Source organism: Protopterus annectens, chromosome 16.part0, assembly GCF_019279795.1.
Source record: "Protopterus annectens isolate FY-2018-M chromosome 16.part0, PAN1.0, whole genome shotgun sequence".
NCBI classification, from domain to species: domain Eukaryota; kingdom Metazoa; phylum Chordata; order Ceratodontiformes; family Protopteridae; genus Protopterus; species Protopterus annectens.
Window position 1 is genome coordinate 79,293,978 of NC_056750.1, and position 23,126 is coordinate 79,317,103.

The following is a 23,126-nucleotide window of genomic DNA, read 5'->3' on the forward strand; positions in this document are numbered from 1 at the left end:
CTTAATTTGTAATTAATAATAGACGTGACAGCAATAATACACACAGTATGACTTAATTTGTAGTCAGTAGTAGACATGACAGCAAGAATGCACGCAGCATCTCTTAATTTGTAGTTAGTAATAGACATGACAGCAATAATACACACAGCATCACTTAATTTGTAATTAGTAATAAACATTACAGCAATAATACACATAGCACCACTTAATTTGTAATTAGTAATAGACAAGACAGCAATAATACACACAGCATCACTTTATTTGTAATTAGTAATATACATGACAGCAATAATAGACACAGCATCACTTAATTTGTAATTAGTATTAGATGTGAAGCAATAATACACACACCTTTGCTTAATTTGCAATTAGTAATAAACATAACAGCAATAATACACACAGCATCACTTAATTTGTAATTAGTAATAGATGTGACAGCAATAGTACACACATCACTTAATTTCTAATTAGTATTAGACATGACAGCAATAATACACACAGCATTACTTAATTTACAATTAGTAATATACATGACAGCAATAATGCACACAGCATCACTTAATTTGTAAATAGTAATGGATGTGACAGCAATAATAGACACAGCATCACATAATTTGTAATTAGTAATAGACGTGAAGCAATAATAAATGCATCATCACTTAATTTGTAATTAGTAATAGACATGACAGCACTAATACACACAGCATCACTTAATTTGTAATTAGTAATAGACAAGACAGCAATAATAAAGACAGCATCACTTAATTTGTAATTAGTAATAGACGTGAGAGGAATAATACACACAGCATCACTTAATTTGTAATTAGTAATAGACGTGAAAGCAATAATACACACACCATCATTTAATTTGTAATCAGTAATAGATATGACAGCAATAATACACACAGCAACACTTAATTTGTAGTTAGTAATAACCATGACAGCACTAATGCACACAGCATCACTTAATTTGTAATTAGTAATAGACATGGCAGCAGTAATAGACACAGCATCACTTAATTTGTAATTAGTAATACATATTGCAGCAATAATACACACAGCATCACTTAATTTGTAGGTAGTAATAACAATGACAGCACTAATACACACAGCATCACTTAATTTGTAATTAGCAATAGACATCACAGCAATAATACACACAGCATCATTTAATTTGTAATTAGTAATAGACATGACAGCAATAATACACACAGCATCACTTAATTTGTAGTTAGTAGTAGACATGACAGCAATAATACATACAGCATCACTTAATTTATAATTAGTAATAGACATGACAATAATAATACACACAGCATCACTTAATTTCTAAGTAGTAAAAGACATGACAGCAATAATACACACAACATCACTTAATTTATAATTAGTAATAGACGTGACAGCAATAATACACACAGCATCACTTAATTTGTAATTAGTAATAGACGTGACAGCAATAATACACACAGCATAACAAAATTTATGATTAGTTATAGACGTGACAGCATTAATACACACATCATCACTTAATTTGTAATTAGTAATAGACGTGAAGCAATAATACACACACCATCACTTAATTTGTAATTAGTAATAGACATGGCAGCAATAATACACACAGCATGACTTAATTTGTAATTAGTAATAGACAAGACAGCAATAATAGACACAACATCATGTAATTTGTAATTAGTAATAGACGTGAAAGCAATAATACACATACCATCATTTAATTTATAATCAGTAATAGATATGACAGCAATAATACACACAGCAACACTTAATTTGTAATTAGTAATAACCGTGACAGCACTAATGCACACAGCATCACTAAATTTGTAATTAGTAATAGACATGACAGCAATAATAGACACAGCATAACTTAATTTGTAATTAGTAATACATATCGCAGCAATAATACACACAGCATCACTTAATTTGTAGTTAGTAATAACCATGACAGAACTAATACACACAGCATCACTTAATTTGTAATTAGTAATAGACATGACAGCAATAATACACATACCATCATTTAATTTGTAATTAGTAATAGACATGACAGCAATAATACACACAGCATCACTTAATTTGTAGTTAGTAGTAGACTTGACAGCAATAATACACACAGCATGACTTAATTTGTAATTAGTAATAGACATGACAGCAATAATACACACAGCATCACTTAATTTATAATTAGTAATAGACGTGACATCAATAATACACACAGCATCACTTAATTTGTAATTAGTAATACACATGGCAGCAATAATACACACAGCATCACTTAATTTGTAGTTAGTAATAACCATGACAGCACTAATGCACACTGCATCACTTAATTTGTAATTAGTAATAAACATGACAGCAATAATACACACAGCATCACTTAATTTGTAATTAGCAATAGATGTGACAGTAATAATACACACAGCATCACTTAATTTGTAGCTGGTAATAAACATGACAGCAATAATACACACAGCATCACTTAATTTGTAGTTAGTAATAACTATGACAACACTAATGCACACAGCATCACTTAATTTGTAATTAGTAATAGACATGACAGCAATAATACACACAGCATCACTTAATTTGTAATTAGTAATAGACTTGACAGCAATAATACACACACCATCAGTTAATCTGTAATTAGTAATACACAGGACAGCAATAATTTATTTTTTATTTATTTTTATTTTACATTTGTTAACCGGGCTAGTCCAACTGGATACATGTCCATTTTCAGTGGAGGCCCGAGGAGAAAAGCTCCACTACAATCTACAAAAACAAGTTAAAAATGTCACACAATGCAGGAACACAGAATTATACAATACTAAAGAACATACATTATACAATACTATGGAACATACATGAAACCTGCTACAAGTTATATAAGCAATAGAGTTCAGTATGAGGCTTAGCAGGAGACAAAAAGTCAAATTCAAATAAACAACTAGGATAGTCTATTGCAGCATTGTAAGAAGTTGACAAAAAATAGATATATTTCTATTTTAAGAAAGAGTCACAGGGACACATTATGAAAAGGGAACTCAGGTGAGCTGGAAATGAGAAAAAGAAGTGAGGGGATGAAAGAAGCAGATGGCTGAAAGAAAAAAAAAAAACGGTTAGTCAGGGTTGTTATGAGAGCATAGCCAGTGATTGGAAAGGAAAAGTTTTAGTTTAGCTTTAAATAATGGGAGTGAAGTTGTGGTAGTGAGGTCTTGAGGTAGTTGGTTCCATATTTTGCCAACTGAGTTGGAGAATGTGGAGTCACCTGCTGAGTTATTAGACAGGGAAGTTTGAATCAGTATCTTGTTAGAAGTGCGTAGGTTCTTCAGGTTTTTGTATGGTTGAATGAGAGAGGAGAGCATAGGAGTGTTGTCAGGGTGATAAAGGGCTTTATGGGCAATAGTAAGTTGGTAAGATTGTATTTGGTAGGGTAGTTCTAGCCAGCCTAGTTTTTTAAGATTAAGACAATGATGAGTCCTATAAGGAGAATCTGTAGCAAATCTAGCAATGTTGTTGTATGATGAAGCTAGTTTGTTGAGGTTATACTTAGAAAGGTTAGTGTAAATGGGTGAAGCGTATAGTAGGGTAGATATTAGATGTGATCTAGCTATGGTAGTTTTAGCTTTGGGAGTTAGGAAAGATTTGATTCTGTAGAGAGAACCAAGTTTTCTGTTAGTAGCTTTTATTGTAGAGTTGATATGAGTGTCAAATTTTAGTTGATTGTCAATAGTAATACCCCAGAGTTTAGTGGCTTGGTCTGGAGAGATGAGGGTACTATCATTGGATGTAAGTGTGAAGTTAATAGAAGGGGACATGTGAGTGGGTGCAAAGAGCAGGAGTTTGGTTTTCTTAGGGTTGAGGAGAAGACAATGATTAGAGAACCATTGCTCTATAGTAGTGAAGGTTTTTTGTGTGAGAGTGTGCAGCTCAGTTTGTGTTGAGGCTGAGCAGATTATGGTCGTGTCATCTGCATATTGAATGCAAGTTGATTGGGTAGTGGCTAGATGAAGGTCATTTATAAAAATGGAGAATAGCAGGGGACCTAAGATAGAGCCCTGAGGGACCCCTATCGAAGTTGGGAGGAGATCAGAGAGATGGTTATTCCAGAGTACTGCCTGTTTACGGTTATCCAGATAGGATATGAACCAGCTTAGGGCATGATTGTCTAGAGAGAGGGATTTTAAACGATGGAGGAGAAGTTCATGATTGACCATATCAAAGGCTTTAGACAGGTCTACAAAGAAAGCAGAAGAAGAGGTGTTATTGTTGCGGTTTGTGTTAATAGAGTCAATAAAGGCTAATAAGGCTGTGGTAGTGCTATGGAATGGTCAAAACCCATGTTGACAGTTAGCAAGGAGGTTGTGGCTAAGTAGGTGATTAAGTATCTGTTTGTGGATGCATTTCTCCATTATTTTTGCGAGAGGAGATAGTAGTGCTATAGGAAGTTGGAATACTCAGTAGAGTCACCTCCTTTGAACAGAGGGATAATATGAGAGATTTTCCAGAGTGATGGGATAGTACCTTTTTTTACGGTCCTGTTGATCAGTATAGAGATGGGGTAGGCTACAGCCTTAGCTCCTACTTGAAGGTATTCTGCTGGTAAATTGTCAGCAGAAGGGGTTATGGGCTTTAGTTTTGAAGCAAGGACAATATGTAAGAGGTCGGTATAGGTTTTAGGTGAAATGGAGGGGGAGGGGAGTATAGGTTTTGTAGTTTGGAGGTATCAGGGCTTTGTTGTTTAGCTAGTTTTAATATGGCTGAAGTAAAGAAGGTATTAAAAGCATTAGCTGTTTGTAGTGGGTTGTCAGGGTTAGAGTCTAGTGGGTTTGGTGTGGCAACTTTGCCTGGAGATAACAGCATATTAATAGAGGACCAAAATTTATGTGGTTGGTTAAGGGATGAGTGTTGGAGCTGTGTATAAAAGTTCTTTTTATCATGTAGAATGGCTTTTTTTGTCACATTTCTATGTTGTCTAAAAGTGAGGTGATCAGTTATGTTTTTTGTGGTTCGCCATTTAGCCCAGGCTTTGTTCCTGCTAAGGATTAGTGTTTTAGTTTCTTTTGAGAGCCATTGGGCTGTTTTGGGTTTCATCATAGAACGCATTGGGGCATGATGTTCTAGGATGTCTAGAAAAGTATTATTAAAGTAAGTAACAGCTTCATCTATAGGGAGAGATTTCAGGGGTGACCAGTTAACATGCATAAATTCATTATGAAACAGATTGGGGTCAAAATATTTTTTGCTACAGCATGTTCTAACTTGGCTGGGGATAGCAACATTTGTTTTATGCCTGATAATATATGTTAGGGAGTGGTCACTGAGGTCATCTGGGAGAGTTCCTGTTGTATATTTTTGCTGTGGACTATTTGTTAATATCCAGTCAAGTATGGTTTCTTTATTATTAAGTTTGTTTATTCTTGTTGGTGAGTTAATGATTTGAGAGAAGCCATGTAGGTTAATGTGGGTGGTTGGGTTGGTAAGTTTACATAAGTTCCAGTCAATATTAAAGTCTCCCAAAAGTATTGTTTCTTGTAGGAGGTTTAGTGAAAGCCAATTTAACAGGTCTTCTAGTATGGCAGGATTTTTACCTGGGGGAAGATAAGTACAGATAATATTAATTGTTTTGTGAGGGTTGAGGTGAAGTTTTGAAATGATTATTTCGGCATTTATGTCAGATGGAAGGTTAAGATTTGCTTTACTTATTTGTAGTCCGGTTTTATAGAGGACAGCGACCCCACCACCTTTTTTGTATAAGCGGTCATGTCTAAGGATGTTGTAGCCTGGGGGAGTAATTTCATTATCCTTTATTGTAGGTTTGAGCCAGGTTTTAGTTAGACAGAGAATGTCAAACTGTTGAACATCTAGAAGAGCATGAATTAGTGGTATTTTGTTGCAAATGCTACGTATATTTAGTTGAGCAATAGATAGTGATTTGGGGGGTTTGGTTAATGGTGTTGGTTTTGTTCTGAGTATGTGGCTATTGGCAAATTTTGGGGATGGGTTAGGGCCAGGATTAGGGTGGATGTCTCCATCAATTAATGAGGACATTAGTATTGGCTTGTAAAATTGAGGAGGTTTACAATGGTAGTTAACATGTTTTTTAAGGTTATGAATAAGGTATTTAATGTGAGAGAGACGGTATTTAATGTGAGAGAGACGGTGATAATACACACAGTATTGCTTAATTTGTAATTAGTAATAGACGTGAAGCAATAATAAATGCACCATCACTTAATTTGTAATTAGTAATAGACATGACAGCAATAATACACACAGCATCACTTAATTTGTAATTAGTAATAGACAAGACAGCAATAATAGACACAGCATCACTTAATTTGTAATTAGTAATAGACGAGAAAGCAATAATACACACACCATCACTTAATTTGCAGTCAGTTATAGATATGACAGCAATAATACACACAGCAACACTTAATTTGTAGTTCGTAATAACCATGACAGCACTAATGAACACAGCATCACTTAATTTGTAATTAGTAATAGACATTACAGCAATAATAGACACAGCATCAGTTAATTTGTAATTAGCAATACATATCGCAGCAATAATACACACAGCATCACTTAATTTGTAGTTAGTAATAAACATGACAGCACTAATACACACAGCATCACTTACTTTGTAGTTAGTAATAACCATGACAGCACTAATACACACAGCATCACTTAATTTGTAGTTAGTAATAGGCATGACAGCAATAATACACACAGCATCACTTAATCTGTAATTAGTAATAGATGTGACAACAATAATACACACATCACTTAATTTATAATTAGTAATAACGTGACTGCAATAATACACACAGCATTACTTAATTTGGAAATAGTAATAGACATGACAGCAAAAATACACACAGCATCACTTAATTTATAATTAGTAATAGACGTGACAGCAATAATACACACAGCATTACTTAATTTGAAATTAGTAATAGACATGACAGCAATAATACACACACCATTACTTAATTTATAATTAGTAATAGACATGACAGCAATAATGCATGCAGCATCACTTAATTTGTAAATAGTAATGGATATAACAGTAATAATAGTCACAGCATCACCTAATTTGTAATTAGTAATAGACATGAAGCAATAATAAATGCACCATCACTTAATTTGTAATTAGTAATAGACATGACAGCAATAATACACACAGCATCACTTAATTTGTAATTAGTAATAGACAAGACAGCAATAATAGACACAGCATCACTTAATTTGTAATTAGTAATAGACGTGAGAGCAATAATACACACAGCATCACTTAATTTGTAATTAGTAATAGACGTGAAAGCAATAATACACACACCATCATCTAATTTGTAATCAGTAATAGATATGACAGCAATAATACACACAGCAACACTTAATTTGTAGTTAGTAATAACCATGACAGCAGTAATGCACACAGCATCACTTAATTTGTAATTAGTAATAGACATGACAGCAATAATAGACACAGCATCACTTAATTTGTAATTAGTAATACATATCGCAGCAATAATACACACAACATCACTTAATTTGTAGTTAGTAATAACCATTACAGCACTAATACACACAGCATCACTTAATTTGTAATTAGTAATAGACATCACAGCAATAATACACACAGCATCATTTAATTTGTAATTAGTAATAGACATGATAGCAATAATACACACAGCATCACTTAATTTGTAGTTAGTAGTAGACATGACAGCAATAATACATACAGCATCACATAATTTATAATTAGTAATAGACATGACAATAATAATACACACAGCATCACTTAATTTCTAATTAGTAATAGACATGACAGCAATAATACACACAGCATCACTTAATTTATAATTAGTAATAGACGTGACAGCAATAATACACACAGCATCACTTAATTTGTAATTAGTAATAGACATGACAGCAATAATACAGACAGCATCACAAAATTTATGATTAGTTATAGACGTGACAGCATTAATACACACATCATCACTTAATTTGTAATTAGTAATAGACGTGAAGCAATAATACACACACCATCACTTAATCTGTAATTAGTAATAGACAAGACAGCAATAATAGACACAGCATCACTTAATTTGTAATTAGTAATAGACGTGAAAGCAATAATACACATACCATCATTTAATTTGTAATCAGTAATATATATGACAGCCATAATACACACAGCAACACTTAATTTGTAGTTAGTAATAACCATGACAGCACTAATGCACACAGCATCACTCAATTTGTAATTAGTAATAGACATGACAGCAATAATAGACACAGCATAACTTAATTTGTAATTAGTAATACATATCGCAGCTATAATACACACAGCATCACTTAATTTGTAGTTAGTAATAACCATGACAGCACTAATACACACAGCATCACTTAATTTGTAATTAGTAATGGACATGACAGCAATAATACACACACCATCATTTAATTTGTAATTAGTAATAGACATGACAGCAATAATACACACAGCATCACTTAATTTGTAGTTAGTAGTAGACTTGACAGCAATAATACATACAGCATCACTTAATTTATAATTAGTAATAGACAAGACAACAATAATACACACAGCATCACTTAATTTGCAATTAGAAATAGACATGACAGCAATAATACACACAGCATCACTTACTTTATAATTAGTAATAGACGTGACATCAATAATAGACACAGCATCACTTAATTTGTAATTAGTAATAGACATGACAGCAATAATACACACAGCATCACACAATTTATGATTAGTAATAGACGTGACAGCATTAATACACACATCATCACTTAATTTGTAATTAGTAATAGACGTGAAGCAATAATACACACACCATCACTTAATTTGTAATTAGTAATAGACATGACAACAATAATACCCACAGCATCACTTAATTTGTAATTAGTAATAAACAAGACAGCAATAATAGACACAGCATCACTTAATTTGTAATTAGTAATAGACGTGAAAGCAATAATACATACACCATCATTAATTTGTAATCAGCAATAGATATGACAGCATTAATACACACAGCAACACTTAATTTGTAGTTAGTAATAACCATAACAGCACTAATGCACACAGCATCACTTAATTTGTAATTAGTAATAGACATGACAGCAATAAAACACACAGCATCATTTAATTTGTAATTAGTAATAGACGTGACAGCAATAATACAACAGCATCACTTAATTTGTAGTTAGTAGTAGACATGACAGCAATAATACATACAGCATCACTTAATTTATAATTAGTAATAGGCATGACAACAATAATACACACAGCATCACTTAATTTGTAATTAGTAATAGGCATGACAGCAATAATACACACAGCATCACAAAATTTATGATTAGTAATAGACATGACAGCATTAATACACACATCATCACTTATTTTGTAATTAGTAATAGACGTGAAGCAATAATACACACACCATTACTTAATTTTTAATTAGTAATAGATATTACAGCAATAATACACAAAGCATCACTTAATTTATAATTAGTAATATACATGACAGCAATAATAGACACAGCATCACTTAATTTGTAATTAGTAATAGATGTGTCAGCCAATAATACACACAGCATCACTTAATTTGTAATTAGTAATAGACGCAAAGCAATAATAAACGCACCATCACTTAATTTGTAATTAGTAATAGACATGACAGCAATAATACACACAGTATCACTTAATTTGCAATTAGTAATAGACAAGACAGCAATAATAGACACAGCATCACTTAATTTCTAATTAGTAATAGACGTGAAAGCAATAATACACACACCATCACTTAATTTGTTATCAGTAATAAACATGACAGCAATAATACACAGAGCAACACTTAATTTGTAGTTAGTTATAACCATGACAGCACTAATAACACAGCATTGCTTAATTTGTAATTAGTAATAGACATGACAGCAGTAATACACACAGCATCATTTAATTTGTAATTACTAATAGACGTGACAACAATAATACACACAGCATCACTTAATTTATAATTAGTAATAGACGTGACAGCAATAATACACACATCACTTAATTTGTAATTAGTAATAGATGTGAAGCAATAATACACCACCATTACCTTATTTGTAATTAGTAATAGGCATGACAGCAATAATATACACAGCATCACTTAATTTGTAATTAGTAATAGACATGACAGCAATAATAGACACAGCATCACTTAATATGTAATTAGTAATAAACGTGACAATAATAATACACACAGCATCACTTAATTTGTAATTAATAATAGACGTGACAGCAATAATACACATAGTATCACTTAACTTGTAGTTAGTAGTAAACGTGACAGCAATAACGCACACAGCATCTGTTAATTTGTAGTTAGTACGAGACATGACAGCAAAATTACACACAACATCACTTAATTTGTAATTAGTAATAGAAGTGACAGTAATAATACACACATCACTTAATTTGTAATTAGTAATACCCATGACAGCAATAATAGACACAGCATCACTTACTTTGTTATTATTAATAAACACTACTGCAATAATACACATAGCACCACTTAATTTGTAATAAGTAATAGACATGACAGCAATAATACACACAGCATCACTTAATTTGTAATTAGTAATATACATGACAGCAATAATAGACACAGCATCACTTAATTTGTAATTAGTAATAGATGTGAAGCAATAATGCACACACCTTTGCTTAATTTGTAATTAGTAATAGACATGACAGAAATAATACACACAGCATCACTTAATTTGTAGTTAGTAATAACCATGACAGCACTAAAGCACACTGCATCACTTAATTTGCAATTAGTAATAAACATGACAGCAATAATACACACAGCATCACTTAATTTGTAATTAGTAATAGATGTGACAGCAATAGTACACACATCACTTAATTTGAAATTAGTATTAGACATGACAGCAATAATACACACAGCATGACTTAATTTGTAATTAGCAATAGACATGACAGTAATAATACATACAGCATCACTTAATTTGTAAATATCAATAGACGTGACAGCAATAATACACACAGCATCACTTAATTTGCAGTTACTAATAACCATGACAGCACTAATGCACTCAGCATCACTTAATTTGTAATTAGTAATAGACATGACAGCAGTAATAGACACAACATCACTTAATTTGTAATTAGTAAAAGACGTGCCAGCAATAATGCACACCAAATCGCTTATTTTGTATTTAGTAATAGACGTGACAGCAATAATATACACACCATCACTTAATTTGTAATTAGTAATACACATGGCAGCAATAATACACACAGCATCACTTAATTTGTAATTAGCAATAGACATGACAGCAATAATACACACAGCATCACTTAATTTGTAATTAGTAATAGATGTGAAGCAATAATACACACACTTTTGCTTAATTTGTAATTAGTAATAGACATGACAGCAATAATACACACAGCATCACTTAATTTGTAGTTAGTAATAACCATGACAGCACTAATGCACACTGCATCACTTAATTTGTAATTAGTAGTAATCATGACAGCAATAATACACACAGCATCACTTAATTTGTAATTAGCAATAGATGTGACAGCAATAATACACACATCACTTAATTTGTAATTAGTATTAGACATGACAGCAATAATACACACAGCATCACTTAATTTGTAGCTAGTAATAAACATGACAGCAATAATACACACAGCATCACTTAATTTGCAGTTAGTAATAACTATGACAGCACTAATGCACACAGCATCACTTAATTTGTAATTAGTAATAGACATGACAGCAATAATAGACACAGCATCACTTAATTTGTAATTAGTAATACACATGGCAGCAATAATACACGCAGCATCACTTAATTTGTAATTAGTAATAGACATGACAGAAATAATACAAACAGCATCACTTAATTTGTAGTTAGTAATAGACATGAAAGCAATAATACACACATTATCACAATTTGTAATTAGTAAAAGACATGACAGCAGTAATACACAAAGCTTCACTTAATTTATAATTATTAATAGACATGACAGCAATAATAGACACAGGATCACTTAATTTGTAATTAGTAATAGACGTGACAGCAATAATACACACAGCATCACTTAATTTGTAATTAGTAATAGACTTGACAGCAATAATACACACACCATCACTTAATTTGTAATTAGTAATAGACATGACAGCAATAATACACACAGCATCACTTAATTTGTACTTAGTAATAGACATGACAGCAATAATACACACATCATCACAATTTGTAATTAGTAAATACATGACAGCAATAATACACAAAGCATCACTTAATTTGTAATTATTAATAGACATGACAGCAATAATAGACACAGGATCACTTAATTTGTAATTAGTAATAGACGTGACAGCAATAATACACACAGCATTACTTAATTTGTAATTAGTAATAGACTTGACAGCAATTAAACACACACCATCACTTAATTTGTAATTAGTAATACACATGGCAGCAATAATACACACATCACTTAATTTGTAATTAGTAATAGACATGACATCAATAATATACACTTAATCACGTAATTTGCAGTTAGTAATAGACATGACAGCAATAATACACACACCATCACTTAATCTGTAATTAGTAATACACAGGACAGCAATAATACACACAGTATCACTTAATTTGTAATTAGTAATTGACACGACAGCAATAATACACACAGCATCACAATTTGTAATTAGAAATAGACGTGACAGCAATAATGCACACACCATCAATTCATTTGTAATTAGTAATAGACATGACAGCAATAATACACACAGCATCACAGTTTTTAATTAGGAATAAACGTGACAGCAATAATACACTCAGCTTCACTTAATTTGTAATTAGTAATAGATGTGACAGCAATAATACACACATCATCACTTAATTTGTAATTAGTAATATTATGTGAAGCAATAATACACACAGGATCACTTAATTTGTAGTTTGCAATAGACGTGACAGCACTAATACACACAGCATCACTTAATTTGTAATTAGTAATAGACATGACAGCAATAATGCACACATTATCACTTAATTTGTAATTAGTAATAGACATGACAGCAATAATACACACAGCATCACTTCATTTTTAGTTAGTAATAGATGTGCCAGCAATAATAGACACACCATCACTTAATTTGTAATTAGAAATAGACATGACAGCAATAATACACACACAATCACTTAATTTGTAATTAGTAATAGCCATAACAGCAATAATACACACAGCATCAATTAATTTGTAATTTGAAATAGACGTGACAGCGATAATACACATAGCATCACTTCATTTGTAGTTAGTAATAAACATGACAGCAATAATACACACAGCATCACTTAATTTGTATTTATTAATAACCATGACAGCACTAATATACACAGCATCACTTTATTTGTAATTATACACACAGCATCACTTAATTTGTAATTAGTAATAGACATGAACACAATAATACACACAGCATCACTTAATTTTTAATTCGTAATAGATGTGACAGCAATAATGCACACAGCTTCACTTAATTTATAATTAGTAATAGCCATAACCATAGTAATACCCAAAGCATCAATTAATTTGTCATTAGTAATAGAAGTGACAGCACTAAGACACATAGTATCTCTTAATTTGTAGTTAGTAATAGACATGACAGCAATAATACACACAGCATCAATTAATTTGTAATTAGGAAAAAACATGACAGCAATAATACAGACAGAATCACTTATTTTGTAATTAGTAATAGACGTGGCAGCAATAATACACACAGCATCACTTAATTTGTAGTTAGTAATAGACATGGCAGCAATAATACACACAGCATCACTTAATTTCTAATTAGTAATAACCATGACAGCAATAATACACATGGCATGACTTAATTTGTAATTAGTAATAGACATGACAGCAATAATACACACAATATCACTTTATTTTTTAATTAGTAATGAACATGACAGCAATAATATACACACCATCACTTAATTTGTAATTAGTAATACACATGGCAGCATTAATACACACAGCATCACTTAATTTCTAATTAGTAATAACCATGACAGCAATAATACACATGGCATGACTTAATTTCTAATTAGTAATAGACATGACAGCAATAATACACACAATGTCACTTAATTTTTTAATTAGTAATAAACATGACAGGAATAATACACACAGCATCACTTAATTTCTAATTAGTAATAGACATGACAGCAATAATAGACACAGCATCACTTAATTTGTAATTAGTAATAGACGTGACAGCAATAATACACACAACATCACTTAATTTGTAATTAATAATAGACGTGACAGCAATAATACACACATCATCACAATTTGTAATTAGTAAATACATGACAGCAATAATACACAAAGCATCACTTAATTTGTAATTATTAATAGACATGACAGCAATAATAGACACAGGATCACTTAATTTGTAATTAGTAATAGACGTGACAGCAATAATACACACAGCATTACTTAATTTGTAATTAGTAATAGACTTGACAGCAATTAAACACACACCATCACTTAATTTGTAATTAGTAATACACATGGCAGCAATAATACACACATCACTTAATTTGTAATTAGTAATAGACATGACATCAATAATATACACATAATCACGTAATTTGCAGTTAGTAATAGACATGACAGCAATAATACACACACCATCACTTAATCTGTAATTAGTAATACACAGGACAGCAATAATACACACAGTATCACTTAATTTGTAATTAGTAATTGACACGACAGCAATAATACACACAGCATCACAATTTGTAATTAGAAATAGACGTGACAGCAATAATGCACACACCATCAATTCATTTGTAATTAGTAATAGACATGACAGCAATAATACACACAGCATCACAGTTTTTAATTAGGAATAAACGTGACAGCAATAATACACTCAGCTTCACTTAATTTGTAATTAGTAATAGATGTGACAGCAATAATACACACATCATCACTTAATTTGTAATTAGTAATATTATGTGAAGCAATAATACACACAGGATCACTTAATTTGTAGTTTGCAATAGACGTGACAGCACTAATACACACAGCATCACTTAATTTGTAATTAGTAATAGACATGACAGCAATAATACACACAGCATCAACATTTGTATTTAGGAATAGATGTGACAGCAATAATACACACATCATCACTTAATTTGTAGTTAGTAATAACCATGACAGCACTAATACACACAGCATCACTTAATTTGTAATTAGTAATAGACATGACAGCAATAATACGTACAGCATCACTTAATTTGTAATTAGTAATAGACATGGCAGCAATAATACACACAGCATCATTTAATTTGTAATTAGTAATAGACATAGTGGCAATAATATACAAACCATCACTTAATTTGTAGTTAGTAATAGACATGGCAGCAATAATACACACAGCATCACTTAATTTGTAGTTAGTAATAACCATGACAGCACTAATACACACAGCATCACTTAATTTGTAATTAGTAATAGACATGACAGCAATAATACATACACCATTACTTAATTTGTAATTAGTAATAGACATGACAGCAATAATGCACACAGCATCACTTAATTTGCAATAAGTAATAGACATGACAGCAATAATACACACAGCATCACTTAAATTCCAATTAGTAATAGACATGACAGCAATAATGCACACATTATCACTTAATTTGTAATTAGTAATAGACATGACAGCAATAATACACACAGCATCACTTCATTTTTAGTTAGTAATAGATGTGCCAGCAATAATAGACACACCATCACTTAATTTGTAATTAGAAATAGACATGACAGCAATAATACACACACAATCACTTAATTTGTAATTAGTAATAGCCATAACAGCAATAATACACACAGCATCAATTAATTTGTAATTTGAAATAGACGTGACAGCTTATAATACACATAGCATCACTTCATTTGTAGTTAGTAATAAACATGACAGCAATAATACACACAGCATCACTTAATTTGTATTTATTAATAACCATGACAGCACTAATATACACAGCATCACTTTATTTGTAATTATACACACAGCATCACTTAATTTGTAATTAGTAATAGACATGAACACAATAATACACACAGCATCACTTAATTTTTAATTCGTAATAGATGTGACAGCAATAATGCACACAGCTTCACTTAATTTATAATTAGTAATAGCCATAACCATAGTAATACCCAAAGCATCAATTAATTTGTCATTAGTAATAGAAGTGACAGCACTAAGACACATAGTATCTCTTAATTTGTAGTTAGTAATAGACATGACAGCAATAATACACACAGCATCAATTAATTTGTAATTAGGAAAAACATGACAGCAATAATACAGACAGAATCACTTATTTTGTAATTAGTAATAGACGTGGCAGCAATAATACACACAGCATCACTTAATTTGTAGTTAGTAATAGACATGGCAGCAATAATACACACAGCATCACTTAATTTCTAATTAGTAATAACCATGACAGCAATAATACACATGGCATGACTTAATTTGTAATTAGTAATAGACATGACAGCAATAATACACACAATATCACTTTATTTTTAATTAGTAATGAACATGACAGCAATAATATACACACCATCACTTAATTTGTAATTAGTAATACACATGGCAGCATTAATACACACAGCATCACTTAATTTCTAATTAGTAATAACCATGACAGCAATAATACACATGGCATGACTTAATTTCTAATTAGTAATAGACATGACAGCAATAATACACACAATGTCACTTAATTTTTTAATTAGTAATAAACATGACAGGAATAATACACACAGCATCACTTAATTTCTAATTAGTAATAGACATGACAGCAATAATAGACACAGCATCACTTAATTTGTAATTAGTAATAGACGTGACAGCAATAATACACACAACATCACTTAATTTGTAATTAATAATAGACGTGACAGCAATAATACACAAAGTATCATTTAATTTGTAGTTAGGAATAGACATGACAGCAATAAAACACACAGCATCACTTAATTTGTAGTTAGTAATAACCATGACAACAATAAAGCACACCGCATCACTTAATTTGTAATTAGTAATAGACATGACAGCAATAATACACACAGCATCACTTAATTTGTATTTAGTCGTAGACATGATAGCATATTATTTGTAATTATAATAAACACAGTATAACATACTTTGTAATTATAAATAGACACAACAGCATGTTATTTATAATTAATAATCACTTCTTCCTCAGCTGTTACATTAATATTACTCTTTGGTATGCTCTTAAATAATTTGCTCTTACATTTAACCACAGCTCCTCTAATTACTACACTGTATAGTGTATGTAACCACAGCTCTTGTAATTACTACACTGTATAATGCATGTAACCACAGCTCTTGTAATTACTACACTTTATAGTGCATGTTACCACAGCTCTTGTAATTACTGCACTGTACAGTGTATGTAACCACAGCTCTAGTAATTACTGCACTGTATAGTGCATGTAACCACAGCTCTTGAAATTACTACACTGTTTAGTGCATGTAACCACAGCTCCTGTAATTGCTACACTGTATAGTGCATGTAACCACAGCTCCTGTAATTGCTACACTGTATAGTGCATGTAACCACAGCTCCTGTAATTACTACACTGTATAGTGCATGTAACCACAGCTCATGTAATTACTACTCTGTATAGTGCATGTAACCACAGCTCCTGTAATTACTACACTGTATAGTGCATGTAACCACAGCTCATGTAATTACTACTCTGTATAGTGCATGTAACCACAGCTCCTGTAATTACTACACTGTATAGTGCATGTAACCACAGCTCATGTAATTACTACTCTGTATAGTGCATGTAACCACAGCTCCTGTAATTACTACACTGCATAGTGCATGTAACCACAGCTCATGTAATTACTACTCTGTATAGTGCATGTAACCACAGCTCCTGTAATTACTACACTGTATAGTGCATGTAACCACAGCTCCTGTAATTACTACACTGTATAGTGCATGTAACCACAGCTCCTTTAATTATTGCACTGTATAGTGCATGTAGTATTTGATTTTAGCATTGTTGCTTAGTGTTTCATTTTGCAAAATGCTGTAGTGTTTGCAAGAGTGAGCAAACAATGCACAGAGTTTGATAACAAATGTTGTTCGACCACTAATACCCTCTCCTGTCTTTCTCACTGGACTAATGTATGGCATCTGGGGTCTGGAATCTGAAGTTTATTCTCTTTTCAGACAAGTTCTTCAACAGACCCATCTCTGATCCTGTTGTTATCATTGACACTTTCTACAATAACTTCTTTTCCTGCTTCTATTTCATTGTGATATAATACATTAAAAACAGTATTTCAAAACAGTATTTTATTTCCCAGAAGGGGTGCATGACTATGTTTCTCTACCATGCCCTGTCAATGATTCTTTTGAGTTTTGCACCAACGTGTCCATGATTATCCATCTCCACCCACCTAAAACAACCTTTTAACAATAGCAGTAGCTTGTGTATATCTGCCTGGTACATGGCTGTCCCAAGCCAATCAGAAGGCTGACAGATGATTTAGGGAGATGGGCCTGTTATGTAAAGTGCAATATAACATGCAACCAGTATTTATTTACTTATTTATTTTTCATAGAAAAGGACAAGGAGCCAGGCAAGCACATGCAACTTATGCTTGCTGCAATCTGACCTCCCTTTGCTACAGTTCAGTTTATGTGTACTAGTTCAGTTTATGCGTACCAGTTCAGTTTATGTGTACTAGTTCAGTTTATGTGTACCAGTTCAGTTTATATACAGTTATCATTTATTACTTTGCCTTTGGCCTTCTTAACATTAGACATGTTAATACTGGTCTTTCCTGGCTTCATATAATTTTTCTTTTGACAGGTGCTTGTGATTTATCCATATAAAATACGTGGAATCCCAGTTAAAGATTCCTAAAGAAAACTTTCCTGGTTTTAAGTAAGAAGGACATTACCCAGTTAACAAAAATAAATAAATAAATAAATAAATAATAAGGGATGTAAAGTAATAGAATGAAGCAGGATAAAGCATCCCTGGTGACATAAACTACTGAAATGTGAAAATAAGAAAAGCAACTTTTAAATGCATTAGGTAGTGTATAACTAAAATTAGTACACTTAGAATGTACACGTTATAATTATAATAATGAGGGGAATTTGCATAAAACTACTGCATGTTAGATGTTTGACAGATTTAACCCTTCAGCTATCTTCATAATGACTGGCAAACTTCTCAAAGAAGAAGTTTTTCGAGCAGTTTTAGTATCCGTTCATATGAAATCAAACCATTTTATATGTCATCAACAGAACTGCAGTACCAAAGAAATAAATAGTTGCCCATTGGCTTTCACCCTTCATCTCTCATTTATACGTCATCTTGATTCAGATCTCATCTACTGTAACAGCAGTGCTTTAATAATCTTTTTTGATGCCATCCAACACTTTATACCAGTCTTTAACATCTAAGTCAGCATCAGCTACTTCGTATAGTCCAAAGACCTACTAATGTCTTTATCTTGGAGAGTCCCAATACCATACCCTTGATAACATGATGTTATTTACTTATTATAGTTTGATGACTGGGGAAGTCCACTGCACAAGAAGAGCCCATTTTCAGTGGAGGCCCAGGGAGAAAAGCTCCATGAAACAATAAAAATAACTACAAGCATAGCAAACAGAGTACATTACATATGCTGGCAATGCAATTAACAAGTATGTAGAGAAAAACATTATATGTATTGTAGCTGTAGAGACAGTGGACATTATTGTAGAAATTTGTGGAGTACATATTCAAACAAGCAGCTACAATGTTTATAAGATTAAGATATAACAGTCAGAGTAGGTGAAAATGAGGGAAGAAAAACAGGCCAACAGAACTAGGCAGATTAGAGGAGTAGTATATGAAGACAAGAGGGGGGGTGGGGAGAAGTAGGAGCAGGGGGAGAAGAAAGAAAGAAGAGTAGGGAGGGGTTCAAGTGGGCGAGGAGCAGGGGTGTACCCATTTAGGTGATAGGTAGGACCAGGGGCATACCCATTTAGGTGATAGGTAGGAGCAGGGGCATATCCATTTAGGTGACAGGTAGGAGTAGGGGCATATCCATTTAGGTGACAGGTAGGAGTAGGGGCATATCCATTTAGGTGACAGGTAGGAGCAGGGGCATATCCATTTAGGTGATAGGTAGGACCGGGGGCATACCCATTTAGGTGATAGGTAGGACCAGGGGCATACCCATTTAGGTGATAGGTAGGACCAGGGGCATACCCATTAAGGTGATAGGTAGGACCAGGGGCATACCCATTTAGGTGACAGGTAGGACCAGGGGCATACCCATTTAGGTGACAGGTAGGACCAGGGGCATACCCATTAAGGTGATAGGTAGGAGCAGGGGCATATCCATTTAGGTGATAGGTAGGACCAGGGGCGTACCCATTTAGGTGATAGGTAGGACCAAGGGCATACCCATGTAGGTGATAGGTAGGACCAGGGGCATACCCATGTAGGTGATAGGTAGGACCAAGGGCATACCCATGTAGGTGATAGGTAGGACCAGGGGCATACCCATTTAGGTGATAGGTAGGACCAGGGGCATATCCATTTAGGTGATAGGTAGGAGCAGGGACGTACCCATTTAGGTGATAGGTAGGACCAAGGGCATACCCATGTAGGTGATAGGTAGGACCAGGGGCATACCCATGTAGGTGATAGGTAGGACCAAGGGCATATCCATTTAGGTGATAGGTAGGAGCAGGGACGTACCCATTTAGGTGACAGGTAGGACCAGGGGCATACCCATTAAGGTGATAGGTAGGAGCAGGGGCATATCCATTTAGGTGATAGGTAGGACCAGGGGCGTACCCATTTAGGTGATAGGTAGGACCAAGGGCATACCCATGTAGGTGATAGGTAGGACCAGGGGCATACCCATGTAGGTGATAGGTAGGACCAAGGGCATACCCATGTAGGTGATAGGTAGGACCAGGGGCATACCCATTTAGGTGATAGGTAGGACCAGGGGCATATCCATTTAGGTGATAGGTAGGAGCAGGGACGTACCCATTTAGGTGATAGGTAGGACCAGGGGCATATCCATTTAGGTGATAGGTAGGAGCAGGGACGTACCCATTTAGGTGATAGGTAGGACCGGGGGCATACCCATTTAGGTGATAGGTAGGACCAGGGGCATACCCATTTAGGTGATAGGTAGGAGCAGGGGCATACCCATGTAGGTGATAGGTAGGACCAGGGGCATATCCATTTAGGTGATAGGTAGGACCAGGGGCATAGCCAATTAGGTCATAGGTAGGACCAGGGGCATACCCATTTAGGTGATAGGTAGGACCAGGAGCATACACATTTAGGTGATAGGTGGGACCAGGAGCATACCCATTTAGGTGATATGTAGGACCAGGGGCATACCCATTTAGGTGATAGGTAGGACCAGGGGCATTCCCATTTAGGTGATATGTAGGACCAGGGGCATACCCATTAAGGTGATAGGTAGGACCAGGGGCATACCCATTTAGGTGACAGGTAGGACCAGGGGCATACCCATTTAGGTGACAGGTAGGACCAGGGGCATACCCATTTAGGTGACAGGTAGGACCAGGGGCATACCCATTTAGGTGATAGGTAGGAGCAGGGGGCATACCCATTTAGGTGACAGGTAGGACCAGGGGCATACCCATTTAGGTGACAGGTAGGACCAGGGGCATACCCATTTAGGTGACAGGTAGGACCAGGGGCATACCCATTTAGGTGATAAGTAGGACCAGGGTCATACCCATTTAGGTGACAGTTAGGACCAGGGGCATACCCATTTAGGTGACAGGTAGGACCAGGGCATACCCATTTAGGTGACAGGAAGGACCCGGGGCATATCCATTTATATGACAGGTAGGACCAGGGCCATACCCATTTAGGTGACAGGTAGGACCAGGGGCATACCCATTTAGGTGATAGGTAGAACCAGGGGCATGCCCATTTAGGTGATAGGTAGGACCAGGGGCATACCCATTAAGGTGATAGGTAGGACCAGGGGCATACCCATTTAGGTGATAGGTAGGACCAGGGGCATACCCATTGAGGTGAAAGGTAGGACAAGTGGCATACCCATTTTAGTGATAGGTAGGACCAGGGGCATACCCATTTAGGTGATAGGTAGGACCAGGGGCATACCCATTAAGGTGATAGGTAGGACCAGGGGCATACCCATTTAGGTGATAGGTAGGACCAGGGGCATACCCATTGAGGTGAAAGGTAGGACAAGGGGCATACCCATTTAGGTGATAGGTAGGAGTGGGGGCATACACATTTAGGTGATAGGTAGGAGCGGGGGCATACCCATTTAGGTGACAGGTAGGACCGGGGCATACCCATTTAGGTGATAAGTAGGACCAGGGGTATACCCATTTAGGTGATAGGTAGGACCAGGGGCATACCCATTTAGGTGATAGGTAGGACCAGGGGCACACCCATTTTAGTGATAGGTAGGACCAGGGGCATACCCATTTAGGTGATAGGTAGGACCAAGGGCATACCCATTTAGGTGATAGGTAGGACTAGGGGCATACCCATTTAGGTGATAGGTAGGACCGGGGGCATACCCATTTAGGTGATAGGTAGGAACATGGGCATACCCATTTAGGTGATAGGTAGGACCAGGGGCATACCCATTTAGGTGATAGGTAGGACCAGGGGCATACCCATTTAGGTGATAGGTAGGACCAGGGGCATACCCATTTAGGTGAAAGGTAGGACCAGGGGCATACCCATTTAGGTGATAGGTAGGAGCAGGGGGCATACCCATTTAGCTGATAGGTAGGAGCGGGGGCATACCCATTTAGGTGACAGGTAGGACCAGGGGCATACCCATTTAGGTGATAGGTAGGACCAGGGGCATACCCATTTAGGTGATAGGTAGGACCAGGGGCAT